Raw genomic sequence first — 12,176 nt, forward strand, 5'->3', positions numbered from 1 at the left:
TATATTAGCATTAGCCACCATAAAAGGCTGCTGGGTTTTGATGTGTATCTACCCATGAAGTCTTCTGTACCAGCAGGCTGTTAACCTGGCTCTGGGCTGCAGTGTTTTTTTTGAATGTAGGAAGAATGGTAACAGAAGATGCTGGTTTTTGTTTTTGGGGGGTTTTTTGTTTTTGTTTTTTTTTTTTTAAAGACCACACAAACATACCACTGAAAGGTTATAACCCTTCTTCTTTGAACTCCTTTCCTTTCTAATTGCTGGTCCACAGGGACCCAGCTGAAAATGAGTTTAAATGCTAAATTGAGTTTAAAACCACTAGTCACAGACTCCTCTGGAAACTGGACACCTTAAATAAATAGAAACATTAAATCAACTTGTTGTTTTAAGCTTTCTACAGTCATGCAGCAACACTAGGGAGATGAGGAAATAGCCATTGAACTGAATCAGGTGTGTTGTGTGGAATCTTTCATGTATGGCTTCATTTCTTTCTTTCTTTCTTTCAAATATATAAAGACTTGGCTAAAATTAGTTTTTAAGAAGATTCACTGTATGAATTAAAATTATAATTAGGCCTCCATAAAGATGATAGCTCCACCCAGCTCATAAATTTACATAGCCACCACATTCATTACTTGTGCAGTTGAAGCAAATGGTAATTAAAAGCAAATGGCTCCTGGATCAGTTAGAAATGCTAAAGCCGCATGATCAGACTTTAAACAAATAGAGTTGGGCCTTTTCCAAATTCCTGCAGTGATTTAGCCACAGGATGGTAAATCAAAGGGGCTGTCCAAAAACCAGACAGCTTTAAGCCAAGCTACTAATCTAAGTAAATTCACAAATGCCCATATCTTAACTCAAGTGTACATATGAAATTGGGGGGCTTTAAAAATGGTTTTAATTTGTAATCTCTTAAGGCCTTACAAATGCTCTTATCTAAGAGCATATCCTACACAAATTCTTCCTTTAAAATATTGTACATACAAGTTTCTGAGTTGAACTTATCAATGATGAGTCAATATGCTGACAGAACTGAAGATAATCAATTCAGATCTGATTCTGAAAGTTGCTGAGAATCTTCAGCTTTTGTTGAAGTCATTGTATTTTCAAGTCAGAAAGGTGCCTTGCACCTTGCAAATTCAGCCTTTTAAATAATAACTGAGAACTGAGAGAGACAAGGTTGGAGCGACCTTACTGATGTAATGGTAGCAATATGTTGTGCTGTGTCATACGGAAATCTAAGGTCAAGAGTGACTTCAGGGATTCTCTCTCATTAGCCATAGAAATTACATGGTTTGCAGAGGTGATGTGAGATATAAGGCTCCTAATGGTCTGAGAAATCAAGAACGGGTGTGGAGCTCAACCTGCTCTTAGTGAAAGAATAAGAGCTCTATTTAGAAAAGAGGCATATGTACTAAAAATGGAGGTAATATGCATGGAAATTGTACTGGCACCCAGCTTGCACATATAATTAGCACTTAAAATATTGTTTACTGAATACATTGAACTCGAGGTGCCTCTCTCTCTTTATTCTGTCAGGCTACAAAGATCAGAGTGAGGATTACGTTAACAGGTTATTCTACAGACATCCTGGTAGCTATTAGCATGTTAGGATGGAATTGTTTGTAATGTCATCAGAACTGAAAAATGTTTGAATACCCTTATTTACCACTTTTTTGTGTGTGCTCAAATATTTGAGACATTCAGTTTTAATGAGAAACATTCTCATTCAAAACCACATACTAAGTGTCTTTCTTCTCTCTTGCAATTTTTTTTGGCGGGGTGTGGGGGTGCTGATTTTCAGAAGTGCTTGGCACTTGCAAGTACCACTGACTGTGGGTGGAGTTCTGGGTACTCAGAGATCTGGAAAATCAGGTTTTAATTGAGCATCCAAAACCAGAGGTATCCAAAATTAGTGGACACATTTGAAAATTTGGTCTTTAATCTCTGAGTTTCCTCATCTGTAAAATGAAACTACTACTTATTTGCCTAGTACCCAGGATAATTTCAAGGATAAATTAATAAACTTCTATAAAGTGTGTTAAATACCTCAGATAGAAGGTGATATGTGTAAATATTACCTCAGCCAAGAAATATAATTGTCTGAGGACAGTATTTTTTTGATTGGCCAAACCATAAATACTGCTACTAAAACAAGCAAAAGTCTATTCTAGATGCGGTGGGAAATGGAGGGGTTTCACATCTTTGTCTTTGCATAAGACAGTTGCTTAAAGAAATAGGGTGGGGGAAATGAGAAAGCAGAAGAGAACTTTTTTTTTAAGAACCCAATGATTTCAAGACAATTATGAATAATAGGATGTATGGTATTATCTTTAGAAATAAATTAACCAATCATTTAGCTGAGGCTTGTTTTCCTATTACAGATCTACTGGGTATAATGTAGCAAAGGATGTGCTACTTTTAAAAGTAAGAAGAACTTTTAAGTAACATGCTGTACTTACTCTTCTTAGAAAAGCCAATGTTAAAGAATGCCTAAGGTGAAATATGACTTTTGCTCTTGTATAAACCTTGAAGATTTTAAATATGTGCTTTATTTTGTCTTTGTGGATTTAATTATTAGTTCTGTTTTACAATTGTAAAAGCATAACTAACATTTTAAGGCAGATTTATTCTTGCAGTTGTTCATGCGCAGAGTCTTCAAGTTCAATCAATCACTTGCATCACTTTTTCCGGGACCTTGTTTGTTGCTTCTACTTCCCAAAATATATATGGTTTGTTGCTTCTGAAAATGTATGATTTGTCACTAAATTAGCATCAATGTAGCTGGATAGATGACAGATGCAGGCATGTTCCTCTGGGGAAAAAGCTGTTTGGGTCTCATTTCATCTTTTGTTGTAGATGGTGGGATTTAAATTCAGGAAGAACAACAATTTAAAACTTTCATACTTTATTTTGATTTTATGTGGGGTTGTGAAATTCAGTTGAAATCATTTATATCAGACAATGGTGCAATTATAGCACCTTCAGCTTCCTTCCCTGCCTTTCCGCTCCTGGGAGCATTTGACACATACAATGCCCTAAAATTTGTGGTATTCATATGTGGACAAATTTCACTGCTTCCCACCCTTCTGCCTGCTCTGAATTCCCCCCCAAAACCTGGCAATGTTGCAGCAGGACTACAGATTTTTTTTCCAAACACTAAAACATTTTCCATTTGTTTCAAGACTTTCAATTGAAAGTTTTAAATCTTCTGTTATCCTTATGAGTAAGTTCATCCCATTTGGCAGCCTGAGTTACAACTGCATCAATCGTACTTCTCAATGACCAGCAATCAGCCTTCTATGTTGGCCACATATATAAGGTCATGGCAACCCTCCAAGTTACCACTTTTGTGGTGGAATTAATTAAAGGGTTGTCTTGGTCTGGAATTATCTTTGAGGGTGGAGGAGTGGAGTGAGAAATTGTACTGAGTATCCATGAAAGTGACAAGGTGGGTGAGGTAAGCTTTCTCTCACCCACAGAAGTTGGTCTAATAAAAGGTATTACCTCACCCACCTTGTCTCACTAAAATATCCTGGGACTGACATAGCTATAACAACATGGCATAGCCTTGAAAGTGTCCTTTATGTGGCCTGAGCTATAGCAACGTGAGATGAAGTCCAGCTTTTAGCATTTATTTTAAGACATTTTTAGCCTCCCTCTGAATTTAATGGCTGCAAAGGATTTTTTTAGGTTATTTTTGTTTCCATCTTGGGACTTTTTTAGTTGCTAGATCTACCACCTAGATTCTCAGTTGATGAGTTGCTTAGAAGTGTTTATAGTAATAATTGTAACCTGACATGCCCTTTTCTGCTGTTAACCAGCTCTGCCTCGGCAGACTAGCTTTGTGGATTTTTGCTGGATTATTGGTAAGAGTATATTTTATTTTTCTCTTGCCTCTCCCTCCCTTCCCCCCCCCCAATGGCAATATTTTCATCCAGCTGATTTCAGTTACTTAATTCACAACTCTGACATTTCTAATTAAACTGCCTGTTATTGAGTTTTCTGAGAGACAGACCTGCTTCTTGGGTCACAGCCTCATCTGCTGTGAATCAGTGTTGCTCCATTGACTAATGGAGTGATAATTTACATCTGCAAAAGATCTGGCCCTTTTGAAGCAACCTTTTGCATTAAAGGTGCTGGAGTAGATAAGGGAGTGGAAGGCAGTAGGAGCAGGACACGTTGGGAATCATTTGTTTCTATATAATTTTATGAAGCCCAAGATTTTTATAAAAAATCTAAAGTAAGTGACTTCACAGTGCATGAAGTATGTGAGTTATTCTAATTGAGCAAGATAGTGGTGACAGCAGCATAGGAGGAGAGCCGGTAAGCTGGCTCAAACCACAATGGTAGAGTAGGGGGAACTTAAACCAGAAGCATTAAGTATATCCCTAGTGAGCTGAGCTTAAATAAAAAGTGAAAGTTAAAAGCATTGGGGCCCCAAGTCAGGCATTACAGAAAGAAGCAATCGCTCTGCCAAGAGTTTCTGGGTTGGTTTTTATTTTTCATTGGTGTCACTGGAAAGGAGAGAGTAGGATAAGGAAGAGTTCAAAGGCAGGCAAGCAGGACAAGCGGATATTTGTGTGGTTTTTTGTTCTGGTTTGGTTTTTTGAGGTACAGGATATGCTTGTGGATATCATACTGGCCTTCTCATTTTAAAAAGGACATGTTCACCGTTCGGTGGCTCCAGAGAGAGCAGGGGAGTTGCATGCCGCTTTAGCATGTGCAAAGGGAGGAATGACTTTCCAAACCCCTTTTCAAGTTAATGGAAATGGACTGTCTTTGCACTAGGTTCCTGCTTTTACTTAAAATCCCTCCTTTACTTGTAAAGGGTTAAGAAGCTCAAATAACCTGGTTGACACCTGACCGATAAGGGGAGAAGATGCTTTTTGTTTTGTGCTCTCTGTGTGTGTTCTCTCCGGGACAGCAAGGAACCAGGGCAGGGAAAATGCATCCCCTAAAGCCATACCTGAACTAAGCATCTAAGACTACAAATTGTAAGTAATAGCAAGGAAATGTGCTAGATCAGGGGTCGGTAACCTACAGCATGCGTGCCAAAGGTGGCACACGAGTCGATTTTTCATGGCACGCGGGGTGGGGCTGAGCAGCTCAGCCCACCGCTGCTCTGGGGTTCTGGCTGCTGGCTCCTTGCCAGCCGGGGTCCCTGCAGCCCCACTTACCTTGCTTTCAGTTGGAGTTCCAGCGCAGGCCCCCTGCCAGACAGGGTCCAGGCCTCTGGCCCTGCTCAGCCCTACCAGCCGCCAGCTCCACTCACCTCAGCTGCAGATCTGGGGTTCCAGCCGCTGACCTTCTACCAGCTGGTTATCAGCTTATAACTCAGAAGCCTGGGTGCAGCTTAAAGTATCTAAATAGGTGCCACCAGACATTGGAAAACTCAGCAAGGAAAAGCAAGGGCAAGGATCACACTAAACTAATAAGATCTGAATTTTAATTTAATTTTAAATAAAGCTTCTGAAACATTTTGAAAACCTTGTTTACTTTACATATAACAGTAGTTTGGTTATATATTATAGACTTATAGAGAGACCGTCTAAAAAACATTCAAATGTATTACAGGCACTCGAAGCCTTAAATTAGAGTGTGTACATGAAGACTCGGCACACCGCTGCTGAAAGGTTGCCGACCCCTGCGTTAGATTATCTTTTGTTTCAGCTTGTGAATTTTCCCTAGCTAATCTCTGGTTTGGTGGTGGTTTTTTTTGTAACTTTAGAGTTTTGCCTAGAGGGGAATCCTCAGTTTTGAATCTGATTACCCTGTAAAATTACCCTCCATCCTGATTTTACAGAGGTGCTTCTTTTACTTTTTCATTATAATAAAGTTCTGCTTTTAAGAACCTGATTGGTTTTCAGGGCACTAAAAACCAAGGGGCTGGTCTGTGCTCACCTTGTGTGCTCTCAAGCCTCCCCAGGAACAGGGGTGAGGAGTTTGGGGGGATATTTGGGGGAAACAGGAACTCTAAGTGGTCCTTTTCCTGAAACTTTGTCTAACTCACTTGGTGGCGGCAGCAATACCGTCCAAGGACAAGGAAGAATTTGTGCCTTGGGGAAGTTTTTAACCTAAGCTGGTAGACATAAGCTTAGGGGGTCTTTCAGGCGGGTCCCTACATCTGTACCCTAGAGTTCAGAGTAGGGAGGGAACCCTGACAGAAGTAGTATAAATTTATAAGGGATTGACAAGCTCTAAAGAAGTGCTACTCAGAAAACTAGTGTTCGTAGCTGTAGGTCCCCCTGCATCAGAATTCTCAGGGTATGTCTACACTGCAGTTAGACTCCTGTGGCTGGCCTGTGCCAGGTGCCTCAGGGTCCTAGAGCCTGGGTTCCAGCCTGAGCCCAAACATCCACACCACAATTAAACAGCCCCCTAGCCTGAGCCCTGCCAGCCTGAGTCAGCTGGCACAGGCCAGCTGTGGGTTTTTAATTGCAGTGTAAACATACCATCAGCCTTGCCTCTCCTTAGCTCAAGTCAGCCCTAAACAGCTGGAGGCACACACTTGCTCCTGAGTCAGACTCTCCTGTAATAAAGTGCTAGATTCAGGATGGGACTTTGAGAGCTACATGACACCATTATCCTCACCACACATACTTCTGTCCTCTTAATATGCCACCTCCTGAAAGGTGTAAACTCCTATTAAGAGCATGAGTAAAGCAGGTCAGGAAATGGTAAATATAGTCTGTCAAAATATTCAAAAGGAACAAAAAAAAATTTCCTGAATTTTTCATGGAAATGTTTTAATTTTTCAGTGAAAAAAACCAAACCCTGAAAATGGTTGTTTTTCACTTAATTTTTTTCAAAAGAAGCAGCCATTTCCCCAAAAAAACTTTGTTTTGAAAAAGGAATGTTTATTTTTTTTAAAAAAAAATTGATGGTTTTAGTTCCATCTCCCCTATGCTAGCTCATGATTAGGCTTATTTTGATCAACACGATAGAGAGCGCACTGGTTGATCACCTAAAATAACTACATTTTTATGGCACCCCCATCACCATTGTCTGACATGAAGTTCTCAGGATCAAGTCATTGTTCTTAGCTAGACACTACTGTAATAAACAGCATCAGTAATAACGTGTATTATCTGCACAGTGAATCTCATTGATATAAAAAGTAGGACAGGGCTGTTGGATTCCACTTGAATTCCAGCTGTCGCTCTCCTTTAAAGAAATGTAATGCTGCTTTTCTGAAAAGGGCTTAAAGGGCTTTTAATTTTGCAAAGTAGGAGTGAAGTATGAAGGTGTTCAGTTCAGAGCAGGCAAATACCCTCCGAGGAGATAACATTAGGCTTTATTTTTGACACATTTTAACATCACTCCGGGGTGCAGAAAATAGCCTGATGGAGTGTATATAACCCTGGCACTGGCGTAACCATCATGACCAGCGCAGAGAACAAGCAGCCCCTGGCAGCTAAAGGATTTGTAAGAAAAATAAAGTGTACTGGGAAGGATTGTATTTCTGAATTCCCAATCACAAGGGTACTTGAAAAAGTCTAAAGAACTCCATTCTACTGCTGTTTTAATGGGGCTTCCCCCAGGTGAAGACAAGGGCTCCCTGACCTGATCACCCTTTCAGTGGAAGCAGCAGCAGAGAATAATGAAAAGTGGTTGTGGTGATCTTCAAATCACTGGGATCCTCTTTTGTCTCTGAAAGAGCTGTCAGCTAGGGAACCAGCCTTAGTCTACATGGCCTGCCTGACTGAGTTTACAGTCGGACTCAGAAGAGTCACTATTATACAGCTATTAGCAAAAGAAAAGCCCTCTGCAGAAGAGGAAAAAGCCCCTATAACTCCACAGCTTGAGAAGTTCATTTGGCAGTAGCTACTGTGGAGGCTGTTTCTTCTAGATAGATCCCATTGTTCAAAATACTTGTTCACACACAGAACCTTACTCTTTTGTAAAGCAGGAGCTAGCCATCTTATCCACAGTTCATTTTAAAGCATTTTAGCTTATTTTATGGTCAAGTGAGTTTTTTATTAGAAATTATTTTAGTTGTGCTTGGAGAATAGCAGCAGTCAAATGCTTTTTGCCTCTGTTTAAGGTTTTCTTTAAATGTCAGTGTTTAGAAACTAGATCCTATTGCCCTTGCCAAAGACCTATGGAAAGGGAATGATTTTACAAGGCCTTAAGCAGTGGGATTTAGAGCCAAAAGTAGTTGGCCTAGAAAAGAAAAGGTCTCAAGCATGAAAGCAACATTGAAAAAAGAAAAAGCCACCCTCAAAAATAAATATTACTCCCTAATTAGATCCATTCACTTTATAACAACAACTAAATGTCGTTCTTCCATTAATTGGACAAAAGCTACGTTTTCAGGGATTTTGGAGCAATGTATAAGCAGACACTTGCTATTAAAAAGTTCATAGCTCTCTTAAAACAATTTTCAGTCAAAGCTATAATGAAGCTGAAAGGGGTTTACAGGGAATTGGAAGGAATAGTCTGGATCACAAAGGAGCAGCCAGCATAAGTAAAAAGAAAGGTTAGAAACTTTATATTATAGCCCTGCTCATGAACAAACCCTAAAACAAAATCTGATGAAACTTTTGTTTCCTCCTTCCTCTGTTCTACAATAAAAACGTACCAGGTCTTATCTGCAGGCTTGCTTGGGATTTATGAAACTCCTCTGTCTTCTTCAAGTAAATCAGAGTTTTCTACTGAAGATTTATGGTTCAGAATTGCTCATCGGCTAATGTTTTTTTTTAAATAAATGAATATAAAGTGAATCAGTGCTTGTGAACAGTGTTGGACTGACAACTTAAAGACTCACTGCACATCTCGGGTAGCTGCACTGCAGTTTACTCCATTCTCCCTTGCTGATATGCCTCAGCTATGAATGGGGAAGATTGCAGTTCAGTCTTCATCTCCCTTCAATCCTGAGCTCCTCTGCTGAAACTGCTAGCAAGGTTGTTGAATGAGAGGTGAAAAGCTGCTCCCTGCCCTTCAATTTCTTTTAACTTAGACTGGAAGTGAATTGGCTTTGTGAGCCAGTCTATCTGAGTTAGGCCTTCCATTGCCTCTATTACCATAGTATCTGAGCACTGCACAGTCTTTAATCTCACTACATAAGTGCTTGGCAGAGAATGCACATTTTGTAGATAGGGAAACAGAGAAGTCTGGTTGGGTTTTTTTGTTTGTTTGTTTTGGCTCAAGGTCACACAGGCAGCCTTTGGCACAGCCAGGAATTGACCTCGGGTCTCCTGAGTCATAGACTAGCCACCGAACCATTGGACCAACAAACTCCAGATGGAACCCTCAAGCCTCAGAAAATGCTACACTTTCACAATCCTCCTATATTATCGGTGCTTTTTTAATGTTCATGTAAGCTAAATATCCAGGACCAAGTTCTGTTCTCAGTTACAGTCATGCAAATCTCTATTAGCTCCGCTGGGTCAGTGAAATTACTCAGTGGCATTTTTCTGTATTTATATAGGCATATTCCATGAAAGGAGAGAAAGCCACAAGCCTGTGTGTTCTGTACCTTTCCTTCTAACTACTGGAAGTTTTTTCAATCTAGTGTAAAGTACCAACCACAGCATTCTGTACTTCAGCAGCCCTTTATAGAAATATTACCATCAGATCCAAAGCTGATATATGTAAACAAACAATGTAGCAAATACACAACAGGTGCTAGAGCAGAAAATTTTGCTTTTATCTAACAGCACTCTAGTTATTCTGCATAATTTAATTATTTATAGACATAATTCATGTTAGCTAAAAGAATGTTTCCTAATACTTGAATAAACTGTGATTCAAAGTTTGCTTAGCAAAGCAGAAACCATTTCTCTTGCAGCTGAGTAATCTGCAGTTTGAAAGCAAACTAAACTGCCGTCTTGCCAAAAAAAAAAAAAAAACCCAAACCCTAAAACTTTGCGAAGTTACAAACAATTAGTGCTAGAAACTACATAAGTCTTTATAGTTTTCATTGACAATGTTAGAGGAGGGGGAGCCTTGGAAATTGAATTCTGACATCAAGAAAAGGTTCATTCTGCATGTTAGTTCAGTTACTGCACCCCCAACAAATCAAAATGCACCTGATGTGTAATGGTTTGGTCATTGTGTCAACACTTATCCATCAGAAAGAGAACTGAGACTCCCCCTCCCCTCACATACACACTCATTTTACTTTCTGTGAAAGGCCTCTGACAGCATATTTATAATGCTAAACCCCACCCAGCTGTAGCCCCCCTTCATATCAAGTAAAAGGGCCAGAGCAGTGCAAGAAAAGCTCTCAAACCATGGGAGCTGGCTTAAGGGGTGGGGAGGGGATTCTCCAATACTGGAACTGAGGAAGGCAGCCTTAAGGGTGCCTTCCCAAGGCCCTGCCTCACATGCCCTCACATAGGTGATAGGGTCACAGCACAATGGAGATTCTGGGGATAGCTGCAACTGCTAGGCAGCTGGAGCAGCTGCCATAACTTACACTGGCCCCCAAGGCTGTCTAAATTACACTGGGAGTCATGCAGCAGGCCAGGATTGGGAGGGCACCAGTAGCTTAAAGTCACCATAGCCCTCCCCTCACATCCTGGGCTGAGTTCTGTGCTGCTCTTGGTGGGGCTACAGCTCAGAATCACAACCCACATGTCCATACAGGGCTGAATCTTGCTGAGTGCCCTCATCTCCAATTGGACTCAATGGAGGTGCTTCACACCTTGCAACGTCAGGCCCATTTAGACTGTGAAACTACCAGATAAACAAGCCAAAGCGTGTTCCCATTGAAATCAATTGTATACCTCTCACTGATTACAATGGCACTAAAACATAGCCAATACTGAACTAGATGCTTGCATTATAAAAATAACATGTCAGATAGTCTTGGCCCAGAATGTAGGAGTTAAAATATCCATTAGAAATGTTTTCTTGATTTTTGTTTATTACAATGAAGACACATGGTTTCAGTGTAAACACGTCAACCCAAATACCACAGCATTGTCTAGTATACAAGAACCAGAAAGCGGCACTAGGCCATAAGGGAGACAAGGTGGGTGAGGTAATATCTTTTATTGGACTGAAGAAGAGCTCTGTGTTAGCTCACAAGCCTCTCTCTCTCACCAGTAGAAGGTGGCCCGATAAAAGATATCACCTCACCCGCCTTGTCTCTCTAATAGTGTGGGACCAACACAACACCACCACCACTGCATAGTAGGTCATAAGAATGACCATATTGGGACAGACCAATGGTCTATCTAGGGTATCCTGTCCTCTGACAGTGGCCAGTGCCAGATGCTTCAGCGTGGATGAACAGAATTTTGATTTCCAATTTTTAAAGGGTACCTTTTTGCCTCTTTTATTCTGCTGTTTAGCTCTGGTAGCAGTTTTTCGGTCCTCTTACAGTGTTTTGTATTGAGGGTATATATATCATTTGAGCTTCTATTGTGGTGGTTTTAAATCGTTTCCAGGCATTTCATTTTTGTCACTGTACCTTTTAATTTCATGTAACTAGTGTCCTCATTTTTGTGTAGTTCCCCTTTTTGTACTTAAATGCTACTGTGGTATGTTTCTTTGGTATTTTCCCCCCTAAAAGGATGTTACATTTATTACATTATGATTGCTCTTACCAAATGGTTCAGCTATATTCAGCTCTTGGACCAGATCCGGTGCTTTGCTTAGGACTAAATCAAGAATTGCTTCTCCCCTTGAGTGTTCCAGGACTACCTGCTCCAAGAAACAGTAATTAATGGAGTCTAAACATTTTCTCTCTACATCCCATCCTGAAGCGACATGTACCCAGTCAACACGAGGATAGTTGAAATCCCCCATTATTATTGTGTTTTCTGTTTCACCATCACAATCACATCCTGGTCACATGGTTGGTAGTATATTTCTGCAGCTATACTCTTACTATTCAAGCATGGAACTTCTATCCATAGAGACTGATTGTCCAAAATGAGTGAAAAGCAAGAAGTAAATCAATTGTGAAAAATACATTCTCTCAGTTTAATCAATCATCGATGGTGTTTTATTAGTAGCACACAGGAGAAATTTGATGTTCTGTTTTTAAGTTTAGGGCCAAACTTTGTTTACAAACACCTATGCAACTCCATTTACGTGAGTGGAGTTGCATGCATGTCATTGAGAGGAAAATTGACAGAGTCCCTTCACGCAGACACCACTGGAAATGAAATATTTTTGCGTTGATATTTTACACTAAAGTCTAATATATCTTCAAAAGTTTAAAT

The 12,176-nt window shown here is 40.2% G+C and overlaps 1 protein-coding gene across 2 annotated transcripts in view; it reads left to right on the forward strand.

Annotated features, from left to right (window-relative positions):
• The window catches only part of APCDD1 (APC down-regulated 1), a 35,799-nt gene that overhangs the window by 19,601 nt on the left and 4,022 nt on the right, over window positions 1–12,176 (forward strand). The window lies entirely within an intron of this gene.

Source organism: Mauremys reevesii, linkage group 2, assembly GCF_016161935.1.
Source record: "Mauremys reevesii isolate NIE-2019 linkage group 2, ASM1616193v1, whole genome shotgun sequence".
In the NCBI taxonomy this organism is placed as follows: Eukaryota; Metazoa; Chordata; order Testudines; family Geoemydidae; genus Mauremys; species Mauremys reevesii.